At 33.9% G+C, this 12,977-nt stretch overlaps 1 protein-coding gene and 1 non-coding gene across 2 annotated transcripts in view; one reads left to right on the top strand and one right to left on the bottom strand.

The window, feature by feature from the left end:
• LOC133322441 (mucin-2) overlaps positions 1-12,977 on the bottom strand; it is an 85,545-nt gene that overhangs the window by 55,069 nt on the left and 17,499 nt on the right. The gene's annotated exons all lie outside the window — the stretch shown is intronic.
• Positions 8,467-8,548, top strand: Trnal-aag (transfer RNA leucine (anticodon AAG)). Its single transcript has one exon. It is a non-coding gene; the product is annotated as a tRNA-Leu (tRNA).

Raw genomic sequence — 12,977 nt, 5'->3', positions numbered from 1 at the left:
TTCTTTTGAAAATAAAGGATGGTGGCACAATAAAAAGGGTGCTGATCATCATTAAAGACATAAAATAAAATATTTCCGAACAACCTATTTATTCTCATTATGTATTCTTTATGGGCTCCCTTTTCTTTTTGGACATTTATGAGTTACGTTTTTATGGCCCGAACTAAGTAAGCGCAGGCGAAATGTTTTGTAAATTATGTTTAACCCTTTGACATGGTAGCTCTTGAAAAATGGCTTTTGTTTTCCCATCTTTTACTCCTCCTCCACAGCCTATTGTTCCATTGGCATTTGTAAGAATTGCATTTTCTTATTCTTCTCTTCGAAATTTACATTTCAATGGCCAACTGGTCACTTTTGTAAATTAAAATTAAACAGTACTCGACTGCCGATTGTCATTGAGATAAATTGATGCTTGCATTCTCGAACTCACACAACTCATGCATTTCAATTAATATCTGAAGTAGTAGAAGTGAAATTGAAAAATTCTGCAAAATTTCAAATATGAAAACAATAAGGAAATCGTATTCGAATGGCTACAAATTGATATTCATTAAGAAAGTGAAATAGAAAACCAGGAAAGAGATAAAGATTTGTCTTGACCACGGTCAATAAAGTTCCAATTTGTCCTCCTGTTACTCCTCTTGGAAGCATAGGGCTTTCACAAAACTTTGTCGTCTAATTCGATTAGTCGAATCGAAATCAATGGCTAAGAATTAATATTCTTAAAAAATTAAAAAGAAAATCAGGAAAGAGATAAAGATTTAAATTCCATCCTCCTGTTACTCCTCTTGAAAGCATCGGGCTTTTACAGAACATTACCATCTTATTCGATTAGTCCCAGTGCTAGTTTGTTAATCATTGCATTTCCTTCTATATTATTCCACCTAAGTAGATGAATATTCAACTGAATCCAGTTCTAGAACAACATCTCCTTGAATTTCGTACAGTGGTTGCGTCCTTGCTTATTTTTTGGTACCATTTTGCTCTGGGTGGCGCCATCGCCTTCCACAGAAAACTAGTTAGGTAATTATTGCGTGCTTTTTATTATTCCAGCTAAGTAGATGAATATTCAGTTGAAGCCTGCCTAGCTAATGGATCAGTCATCTATCGTTGCCTAGAAACCATGTCTCCTTGAATTTCTGGGTGGTGCTATCTCCAACCATAGAAAACCAGAAATGAGATGTTAGTCCTCTTGTGGGTATACCATTACCGGAAATAGTTCTTGTGTTAATTCTGTTAATCAATGTGTTATTGTTTATTACTCAAGCTAAGTAGAAGATTATTCAGCTGAAGCCTGTCCTAGGCGATAGTTCTGCCATCTATCATTGCCTAGGAACAACGTCTTCTTGAATTTCGTGCAGTGGTTGGGGTCCGTGCTTATTTAGTGTTGCAATTTTATTCTGGGTGACATCATCTTCTTCCATGGAAAACCGGGAATGAGAAGTCATTCATCTTGGCTTCCAAAAATCATTTCTGTGTTAATTTTGTTAATAATTGTATTTTTATTATTCCAGCTAAGTAGATGGTGCCTGCTATCTATCGTTGCCTAGAAAAAACACCGCATAGCATTTTCCTACCTTGGTTGTGCTCCTTGCTTATTTGGTGTTGCTATTTTCCTCTGGGTGGCGCTATCACCTGCAATTTTAAATTTATGTTGTTCTCATCAGTCAGCATTTCATCTAGTGTTCGCCACCTTTTTTATGTTCCATAGGCACCTAATTTTTTGGAGTCTTCGTGTAGCTTCATTTTTCGGGATATAGACAAAATCTTAATCTGTTATAGCTATTGCAGATCTGAAGTTCATGCCTGAGTTCTGAATTGATTGTTAATTGATAGTCGTTATAATTTAAATAGTTTACACCTTGCGATGCAATCCCAAAAATGTTAGCAGGAAAGTTCGAGAATTCGTCATTATATAACTACTGTCCATGGAATACGATCCGAAGACATCTACTTAATCCGAACGAGTAAGTAAACCTCATTATTGCTTCCCAAATCAAGCTCGAATATCTCACACTTCAGAGTCAATGTTACGTATCTAATATGCCGACATCTTATCGACTATACAGACTCTTCACCATCGAAATGAGTAACCGGATATTGGTACGGCCTGTTGAGAAGTTTGCCTGACCCCACCATACATTTTCAAGTTCCGAGGACCTGAAATATCGACACAAAAGTAAATGTCATGCTCATTCGAATATAGAGAATCTTCACCATAGGTACCAGTAACCGGATATTGGTACTATAAATCCAGTATAAATTCTCAAGTTTCGACGAGAAAATATCGACTCAAAAGTAAATGTCATGCTCATTGGACTAGACATTAATTCTGAAGAACCACTTTTTTGGATATAACCACTTCCAAAAATAGATCCGATTATGGGGATAATGCAAAGGCATTTTTCAACCTTAAATGCGGCGGTAACCTTAAACATAACAAAAACGGAAAGTTTTCATTTCATATAAGGGCCCAGTCCAGCCTACCTCTAAAAATAGCTGAGGCCCAGGCTAGCCGACTTCTATGGAATAGCCTGACGGCTAACCGACTTCTATAAAACCGACTTCTATAGAAAAGCTTGAAGGCTATCCGATTTCTATAGAATACTACTACTTCTATAGAATATCCTAAAGGCCAGCCGACTTCTATAGAATAGCCTGAAGGCTAGCCGACTTCTATAGAATAGCCTGAAGGCTAGCCGACTTCTATAGAACAGCCTGAAGGATATCCGACTTCTATAGAACAGCCTGAAGGCTAGCCGTCTTCTATAGGACGGTCTGAAGGCTATCCGACTTCTATAGAATAGCATGAAGGCTAGCCGACTTCTATAGAATAGCCTGAAGGCTAGCCGACTTCTATGGAATAGTCTGAAGGCTAGCCGACTTCTATAGATTGCTCTGAAGTCTATCCGACTTCTATGGAAAAGCCTGAAGACTAGCCGATTTCTATAGAATAGCCTGAAGGCTAGCCGACTTCTATAGAATAGCTCTGAAGTCTAGCCGGATTCTATTGGATATACTTTTATAGAATAGCTCCAGGACTGTTCATAGAAGATCTGAAGAGCTTAAGACTCCTTTTTTAGAAAAAGAACTGAAGGCGACCTGAAGACCCCTTTTGTAAATCAGCCTAATTCTCCCTCTTTAAGAAAGCCATTGAGATCTCAGTATGAAGACATTCAGTAAGAAGACTGTTGAGGCTTTCCATAAGAGAAAATATTTTAGGGATTTCAACTTTTCTTGTTGTTGTTTTTATTTCTAGAACACAAATTTCAATGAACTTTCCCATAGCTTCGAAATGTGTGTTGTCGACATTTACAAGATATGTTGTTGCTTGGGTCTCTGGCGGATGAACACTTACATACTCGTGTCTGTAAATTTCTGGCGGATTAACCAAGTCCAAAGTAATTCGCAGTAATCTTCATCCGACACATAAAAACGAATCCAAAAGCAAATGACAGCACCTGTTTGAATTGCGAGCACAGGCCGAACACTTTAAAGCTGAACAAAACGGAACCACAACGAGAACTTCTACTTCTGGTTCTGCAGTTTCGCATGAAATTATTTTAAAGAACTTTTTTTTTGGTTTTAATTGTTGAAGTAGGTTTGATGGTGTTGTTGTTCTTTTTTCTACTTCGTATTCAGTGGTGTCGGCTGTTCTAATAATAAAACGGGAATACAACTTTAAAAATAAATAAAAAAAGAATGAAAATTTCAACACAATATTTTTTTATTGCATCTGCTGCTGCTGCCACGAGAGCCCAGCACAGCACACTGAGAAAGTTCAGCGATTTTGTAAATGTTAAGAAACAAACAAAAAAGGAGCAAGCGAACGAATAAAGTGACTGGTTGACTGACTGTCAGACCCATGGACAGACTAACCGGCGGGTTGCAGATATGTGTAGCAGCGCCCAACGCAATACAAGAATTGTTGCACCATATTTACCGTAAACAACATTTTTTTCTTTTTCGGATCATTAAAGAGGCGCAAATAGGGGAGGCAGCTCGTTTGCCAACTGTCCTGACCCATGGTGAACTTTAGCTGTGCAATGGAAGAATTGTGGAAAACTGAAATTTTCAAATTTACCCTCTCTCAATATTTTACAACTTACTTTTCTGTAAAAAATCGGAACTAATCAAATCTCCTCTCCGATTTTTTTTAGAGAAAAATATATATATATTTTTTTTATTTTTAATATCTTAATTACCAATTAAAAGAAATATCCAAAATCTTTTCGTTTCACTTTCAATTTCAAACCACAACCTCCAAACCTTTTAACATCCGATTTATTGATCCGTTGCTGATTCTGATTTTGTCTCAAAAGCTAAACAAGCGAAACTCTTTAAATCTTGTTAGGAAAATTCAGTGGAAACCCAAAAACTGAAAACATAAACATGAAATGAGACAGTATTTTTTCTCGTTTTGGTGGTATAATTAAAATGAAATTTATTATCCCCCGAGACAAATCGAATGTTGTTTGTTTTTTGGCCGTTCGTTGCACATGGGCATGTCAGAAAGTGTGGAGTGTGTCTGTCCGCCTGGCTGTCTGTTTGTATATCTTTCTTTAGTTACAACCATAGATTATGGCTACTTTAAAAGGGCTCCATCCAATGCTCTTTTTTTCTTTTTATGGTTCATTAACACAATGCCAAAGAAAATGAATGTCATATTGTGTGTGGTTGGGGGAAATGGGGCAGAGGGGATGTGGAAAATTGCAGTGTCAGTCGGAGTACTTTCTTTAGCATTGAGTTGTAAATTATTGGTGAGGAACTAATTTAAAACACACGGAAGTACTAATTTTTGGCATTTCATTGGACCATTTTTTCGTGTATTTGGAATCGAAACTCGTGTTGACAATTAAATTTTATTTTTTACACATTTTTTTCTGAAAAAATTAATTAAAATAATTCAAAATAATAGCGAATATCTTTTAATTCACCACGGTACTAAATTGATTTGCTTAGCGGAGTCGAGAACCACTACCATGCGATTGCTTTGGCAACGCGAACTATACTTAGCGTGTTGGCAATGAAATAATTATGTGGTAAATTTCTTTACTTTTTCACCACATCATAAGACAACGTTGCCAGATGCCTCCCGTAATTCGGTGAAGCTCCAAAATCAATAAACATTGGAAATAGTTATTTTACAAGTGATTAATGTTTATGCAGGTAAAACGAACGTACATTAGAACTTTTTGCAGGGTTAATCTACATTATGAGGATTTATTTGACAAATAAGCAATGTAATTGACAATTAAAACCCCGTGGGTTAACTAAATCCGGTACAATGTAAATGCACTATAAAACGTAAATGACTTCCATAGTAGGACCCTTTGGAACTTTACAAAGCTATAATACCCTATATTGCCACGGTATTATAGCTTTGTGTGGCTCAAAGAGTTTGTAAAGCCGCGAAATAATGGTCATAGACCAAACTTTTACTACACTGATCATCATATCTCGACTAGCTGAGTCGATCTAGGCATGTGTATCCGTCCGTCCGTCTGTGCATTATAATTTGTAAACACGATACAGGTCATAGTTATGGAAATTTTTGTTTCGGTCCAAAGAAGATCCCTTTTGTTTTTCGTAATTATCGGTTCACATTTAGGGGATGAAATGGACCCAACATTTTTATTTTTGTCTGTTTTTCTAAACGCTTTAATGGCCACAATTATTACCCGAACAATACGAAATTTTACGCACAGAAAGGGCTCTGACAAGTAAGTAGAAGATCTTCATTATTTATCGGGTTAAATGGACGCAGACTTTTGTGTGAAAAAATGGTAAATATTGCATTCTGGCGTATATATTTACTCCTGAAGGACATAGACCCATGAAGATGATAGTACATTCAAAAGGAGTGGTTGCCCTTAAAATGGATACGAATTATATTTTTATATGTACTCGGATGTGGAAGTTATACTAATATGAAAGAAGATCTCACTTATTTTGATTTGGTTAATATTACCATTGCCACACTAAAGGGCGAACAGGAAGTTCACGGTATGGCCACGTCAAGGTGATAATTAGAAGATATGTAAGGAATGGACGGAAAACTTTGTTATTGTATAGTTTCCTAGTCGCTCTAGAGGCCTCTACTGTGAGCCGAACAGCTGTTTTAAAAACGATCGGTTGATATTTAAAGGGTCAACTGAACCAAAACTTGTATGGGTAAAATAACCAATTAGAATCGTATGGCGTAAATTTTTACTGCGGGAAAAAATGAATCGGAAATGATGCCAGGCTAAGAAAGAATAGCTGTTGACCTCTAATCGATTAAGAATTTGCAAATATTGCGAAATATGGTTTAGGCTCGGAATATACATCTGCAGAAAATTAGAGTTCGAATGTACTGTTCAGCTCACTGTTTTTTCGCTTCTCAATTATAGTTACGTTCCAGAAGAATCTACTATTTTTACAAGTTTTGCAAATTTTTATTTAAAAAAGAAACAAATATTCAACCAAAACTAAGCGAGCCAAATATCAAAATATTGTTATCTTTAAATCGTAAACAACTTTTGAAGGATTCCTATGTGATTTAGATTTCCGTTGAAGAACTTTTCGTATTATATTGTACTCTAATACGGCATTTACATTAGAACTTTTTACCGGGTTAACCTACTTTATGAGGATTTATTTGGCATATATTCAAAGGAATTGAAAATTTAAACCCACTGGGTTAACCAAATCCGGTTAAATGTAAACGACCTTTAAGAGAGGTTTTGAAAATGTTCCTTTTTACTAACTTTAATATTAAAAAAATTACGTGAACAGAATATTTGCATATTTTATTTTGAAAATTTGCAATAAGCAATTAAATGATACAAAACTATGATGTAGATTTTAGTCTTGCTGGAAGATGATAAATATTTTAAGGAATTACAAATGGTGAGTATCTACGTTTTGAAATGTTCAACGTGGGTGAGAACATTTTATATACAAATCTGTATTTTAAATTGAATATATGATTTACTTGGTACAAACAGAGTTTAAAAATCTTATTCCAAAACGCGCAGCCATTAGTAGAATTTTAGAATATGAGATCGAAGGATTCTCTTCCATTACGGATGCGATGTAGAATGTATTCTTGGTAGAATTGATATTAATAGATGCAGAACTTAAGTAGTCTATCGACTGTAACAATCGATTAGAATGAAATTTGGCATATCGATTTATTAGAGAATAAAGTACTTCAAAATAGGTTCTCACAGATATATGTTAAGCAATGCAAATTTTAACGTCAATCCTATGAAATGGGACTAACCAATTTTAAATTTATTTTAAATAGTCGCAGTGGAAGAATTTTTATGAATTTGTTTGTTTAAGGGGTTTCTTCCTTTGACATATCATAGATCCGAAGTAATTTTACAGTAGATATCGGATCTTATATGAGAAAAAATCGCATATAACACAGATTATCAAAAACACCGAGCCTTTTTACATCTCCTCAGTGTAAAAATTGCTTCATATAAAAAAACGCGAATAAGAAAAACACTGATATAAAAAATGTTTGTTAAACACCAAAGCTGACAAAGGTATATGAAAACGTTTCATATAAACGTTTCATTTTAAAAAGTGTGTAAGATTATTGGCCAATTTATTAACACTGAAACTGTTTTATTTGTCCAGCGTGATAACTCCCTAGTCCAAAGAAAAATAAAATACCTTTTTAATTCTATTCGAATTTATTTATATGTATGGAAACATATGCACCTATTTTTTGTCAAACTGCGAACTTTTTTAATTTAGTAATTTTCTTCAAGTTTATTTACATATTGTTATTGTTGTTTCAAAATCTGTTAAAATATATGTAATTGTAGTTCCCTGAGGATGATGGGAGAATCCAATCGAAATATTGGAAACAATAAATATTAAAAATCAAAATTAGAAACGATTTTTACTTTTAAAAAGCCTACAGCCGAACTAATACAACAAAGATAATTTTGTATTTTTATATATTGCATTCTTTTGTTTAATAAAATGTTTTTTTAACTCGCTTTTCATTTAAACATTTTTCGTTAAGAGAATATATTCATATAAGAAAGATTTCTTATGTGTTATATCGGATATGACACATAAGAAATCTTTCTTATATATATATAAGAAAAAAACGCATATAAGAAAGAAATCTCCGGCTTTTTTAGTTTCTTATATCCGATATCTAATGTATTTGTTTTGTTGAATTTTATTGTTGACGATTTGTCCCCTTTTTCCAAATGAAATATCATACCAAAATCTTTTGGTCGCAAATATCCAAAATGGCAATACTATTTAGCAGTTGCCATTTCACCATTCAATTAATATGATTTTCACCCTCAAAAAATACCATCTCAACACCAAGGTGAATATAAACGGGAGTGTGGTGAAATTATCGTAGTGGTGTTATGCTAAGTATAGTTCCTCACCATTTTCAATGAAACAATTGCATTGTGAAGTAGGCAATAAGCCACCACACAGCTATGTGGTAGCGTGGCCGAGCGGTCTAAGGCGCTGGTTTAAGGCACCAGTCTCTTCGGAGGCGTGGGTTCGAATCCCACCGCTGCCAAGCTGTATTTTTTGTTCGTTTTTATTAAATGAAATAATTTTTGTTTTATATTTTTTTGTTTTTTTATTTTTGTTTTTAAATTTTCCTCACAAACATCATTAATACCATTCATTTAAATAAATTAATATTAATTAAATGTCATGTTAAAAAATAAACGCCTTCTTCCGTTTTTTTAATACAAAAGAAAATGTAAAACAAAACACTTGTGGAATGTCTAATTGTTTGATTTTGGATTCATAAAATGCAGTTGTTGTTTGCCTTGTTGATAACTAGGCGTAGGACTTATTTTCCAATAGGAAAACAAAATATGGCACAGGGTCTTAGTTTAATTTTGGATGTCTCCCTCTAACAAAATTTCTAAAATAATTACAAAATCGTTTAAAATTGCGGGAACTCTTAGCGTAACCTTAGTATAACCAACCTACGCCCCTGCCTGCAGAATAACAGCTGAAAGCAAAAGTGCACCATACAACTACGCAGTGTTATTGGTATTTCCTTCCAAGCTTGTTTCGAACTTTTTCCTGTATTACAACAAAAAAGTAAACAAAAAATAATGGTGGTAATAATAAAACCGGCAATAAACGATCTAAAGATAGCAGCAAAATACCGGCTTGGAATTCTAAACTTCGAATAGCTTACGTATGTCGTATGCCATAAGACATGTTCTCCAAAAGCAAAAAATAAAACAACTTGTCTGAAAGACAATAATTAGCAGCACGCTGATGCTGCTAATAATTGAAATATAAATAATAATCTGTTTGAAAACAATCGTGTCTTTAAAAACAAAACCTGTAGTCCCTATTAATAGTTGAATATCTCATTTTGGGTGGGGAACCTACACCAAAGCAGGGTGCAAGCCAAACAACACAACAACCGACAGCCATAAATCTTTAAATGAGTTTCTGATTATTTCATATTCCACGTTTTGTTGTTTTTTTTTTCTCTATTTTCAAAACCAGTCAGACGTCTTGCAGATAATTGTTGTTGCTTTCAGTTGACCTTGACTTTGATTTGGGAATGACACTAATCCGAAATGGAAACACTTGTGCAATTTACGATTATTTTGGGGGATAGGGATTTTGGTTTGAGCCAAAAAAGAAAAAAAAATAAATAACAAGTGTTTAAATATTTTTTTAAAGAGATGGATTATTTTGTATTAAAAAAATTTGCTTCAGCTGAAGTTAGATTTTTCTATAGAAAAAAATGAGACCAAGCAGACCTCAAATGCTGAGGGATTAATTCCACCTCAGTTCACTAGGAAATTTTTGTGCAAAAATTATTTTTAAAAAAGGAAATTATTTTTAAAAAATTCAGACCTCAATTTTTCTGAGAAAAAAATGTATAGTAAAAAACACTATGGAAAGATCAAAAGTCGGACGGGGTCGACCATATGATTCACCATTTTCAATATGTATCCGGGCGAAAAAATCTGAACCGATTTCAATGAAACTTAACATACTTCATTTTAGACTGAATTCATATATATATATACATATATATATATATATATGGGAGCTATATCGCAATCTGAACCGATTTCAATGAAACTTAACACTTGATATTAAAGACTCAATAGAACACGATATGCAAAATTTCATCTCAATCGGATCAACTTTAGGGATTTTGTGCACCATTTTCATAAAATCCGCCGAAAATATATATGGGAGCTATATCTAAATCTGAAATTCCATAGGGTTCGTCCTTGGGCTAAACAAGTAGGCTATGCCAAATTTCATCTCATTCGGATCATAAATGCGACCTGTACTTTCTTTACAATTTAAAAAAACAGGGTTCAGAAGTGATTATGTGCATATTTCCAAAAGCAACCATAGGCCTATCTCCTTTCCTGTTGCATCGGGAGCCGCCTCACAAAATAGTCAAAATTTTGCAAAAAATATGAAAATCTCTGCAAGACCTAATATGTTTACCAAAACTATATCATGTTCAATGATGGAGTCTATCGGGGTATATATGTATATACCCATCCCAAGCCTATGTCGACAATTTTTTGGAAGAATTTTTTTTTATTCTCCCAGAACCCGGAATGCCAAAAATCTGATTTATATCAATGAGTACTTTTTTTTATAAAAAATCAGACATTTGTCAATAAAATCCGACCTCAGACCACAGTATCAATTTTTTTCTATACAACAACTTAGACTTGACCTGAGTCTTCTGGGGTATTTTTTACAGAAAAATCTATGGTGCATATTTTTTTTATAAAAAAAAAATTAGTCCTTATTTTACTGAGGTGCATTTTTTTCTATAGAAAAAATCAGACCTCCCTCTTCTGAGGTATTTTTTATATAAAAAACAGCCCTGAGTTTTCTGGGATATTTTTTTACAGAAAAATAGTCAGACCTCCATTATCTGAGGTATTTTTTTTCTATGGAAAAAATTAGACCTCATTTCACTAAGTTGCATATTTTTCTATAGAAAAATTCAGACTTCATTTTTCTGAGGTATTTTTTTCTATAGAAAAATAATCAGACCTCATTTTTCACTGAGTTGCCATTTTTTCTATTAAAAAATTTTTGGAGATCTGAGTTCACCTGAGATGGCATTTGTTTCTATAGAAAAACATCTCGCAGACCTCAGTTCACCTGAGGTGGCTTTTTTTCTATAGAAAAAATTCTGGAAGACCTCAGTTCATCTGAGGTGGCATTTTTTCTATAGAAAAAATCTCGCAGACCTCAGTTCACCAGGAGTATTTTTTCTATATAAAAAATATTGTTTCTATAGAAAAATTAGACCTCTGTTAATGGTGTACTTTTATCTATGTTGACCTTTCAGTGTCAAAGTTCATTAGTCTCAATTCAATCAAAGAGATCGTGTCGTCCCGTACTCCCCCCTTTATACACCACACAAAAACAATATTAGTTACTAATTATTTGAAAATTATTAATCGGTACATTATGATCGATTTGAAATTGTTATTGTGTGCATATTAATGATGTTACCCAAAAACAAAATAGAAACAAATTTGAATTAAAAATTCCCTCATATTTTTCGAAATTATTTGAAAACAAAAAGAAGAAGACAACACGTACCTAACAACAATTTTGTATTAATTGTCGATTTTTATGAATATTTTAAAAATTAATAAACAACAAGTACCCATCAGAAACAACAACAACACACAATTATCTATTCATTATCTATGCCATTTCCTGTTCGTTGCACTTCAAAGTGGTGGTAATGAAAATGTGATCCAATGGTCATGTCCATGGAGGTATCGAAGTGGTGCTAAATATTAGGAGGGGGAAATCCGAAAAATTCCTCCCCAAAAAAATAGTAAACCTCTCACATTTTTTTGTGGTTACATTTCATGATAAAATTACAACAACACACAATTTTGAAAGAAATGCATTTCCTTTTCCCCCCAAAACAACAAAGACACCTTGCAACGATTTCCGTCTCTTTTTTACATTCAAGTGGTGGCAGTCGGTTTTGGAGGGCCACTTTCAATTCAAAACGCTCAACATGAAAATTGTGTGGCGGCATGGTTTCAATAAGGAAAAGAAGTCACCGCGGCAAGTGTTGTGTTTGTCACGACAACAAAACAACCACAAAAACAAATTCAAATTTATAAATGAAGAGAAAAAAATATGAAGTGTTCTTCTAGTGGTTATTTGGTATTTATTTCGTTTTCAAGGAAATGTTTTGTATTTACATTTTGGGGAAACCAAAAAATAAAATCGGAAGGAGCATGCAAAAATTGAAAGTGAATATTATCTGAGGAGGATATCCTCATTAACAGGGTGTGGCTTTTTTCTATAGAAAAATGTTACCAAAAAAGCTAAGGCCGGAATTTTCACAAAAAAAAATATCCTCACTGAAATGAGGTAGAATTTTTTTCTATAGCGACAAAATACGTCAGTAAACCGAGGACTGCCCAATTTTTTTCTCTAGAAAAAAAATGCCACCTCAGGTGAACTGAGGTCTGCGAGATTTTTTTCTCTAGAAAAAAATGACACCACAAGTGAACTGAGGTCTGCGAGATTTTTTTTTTTTTTTATAGAAAAAAATGCCACTTCAGGTGAACTGAGGTCTATGAGATTTTTTTCTATAAAAAAAATTTCGCCTCAGGTGAACTGAGGTCTGCGAGATTTTTTTCTATAAAAAAAATTCCGCCTCAGGTGAACTGACGTCTGCGAGATCCTTTTCTATAGAAAAAATTCCGCCTCAGGTGAACTGACGTCTGCGAGATCCTTTTCTATAGAAAAAATTGAACCTCAGGTAAACTGAGGTCTACGAGATTTTTTTCTATAGAAAAAAATGGCACCTCAGGTAAACTGAGGTCTACGAGATTTTTTTCTATAGAAAAAAATGGCACCTCAGGTAAACTGAGGTCTACGAGATTTTTTTCTATAGAAAAAAATGGCACCTCAGGTAAACTGAGGTCTACGAGATTTTTTTCTATAGAAAA

This window comes from Musca vetustissima, unplaced genomic scaffold (genome assembly GCF_032173495.1).
Source record: "Musca vetustissima isolate MV318-11 ecotype Yass unplaced genomic scaffold, APGP_CSIRO_Mvet_v1 utg5566, whole genome shotgun sequence".
NCBI lineage: Eukaryota > Metazoa > Arthropoda > Insecta > Diptera > Muscidae > Musca > Musca vetustissima.
This window is presented reverse-complemented; position numbering and strand designations above follow the sequence as displayed.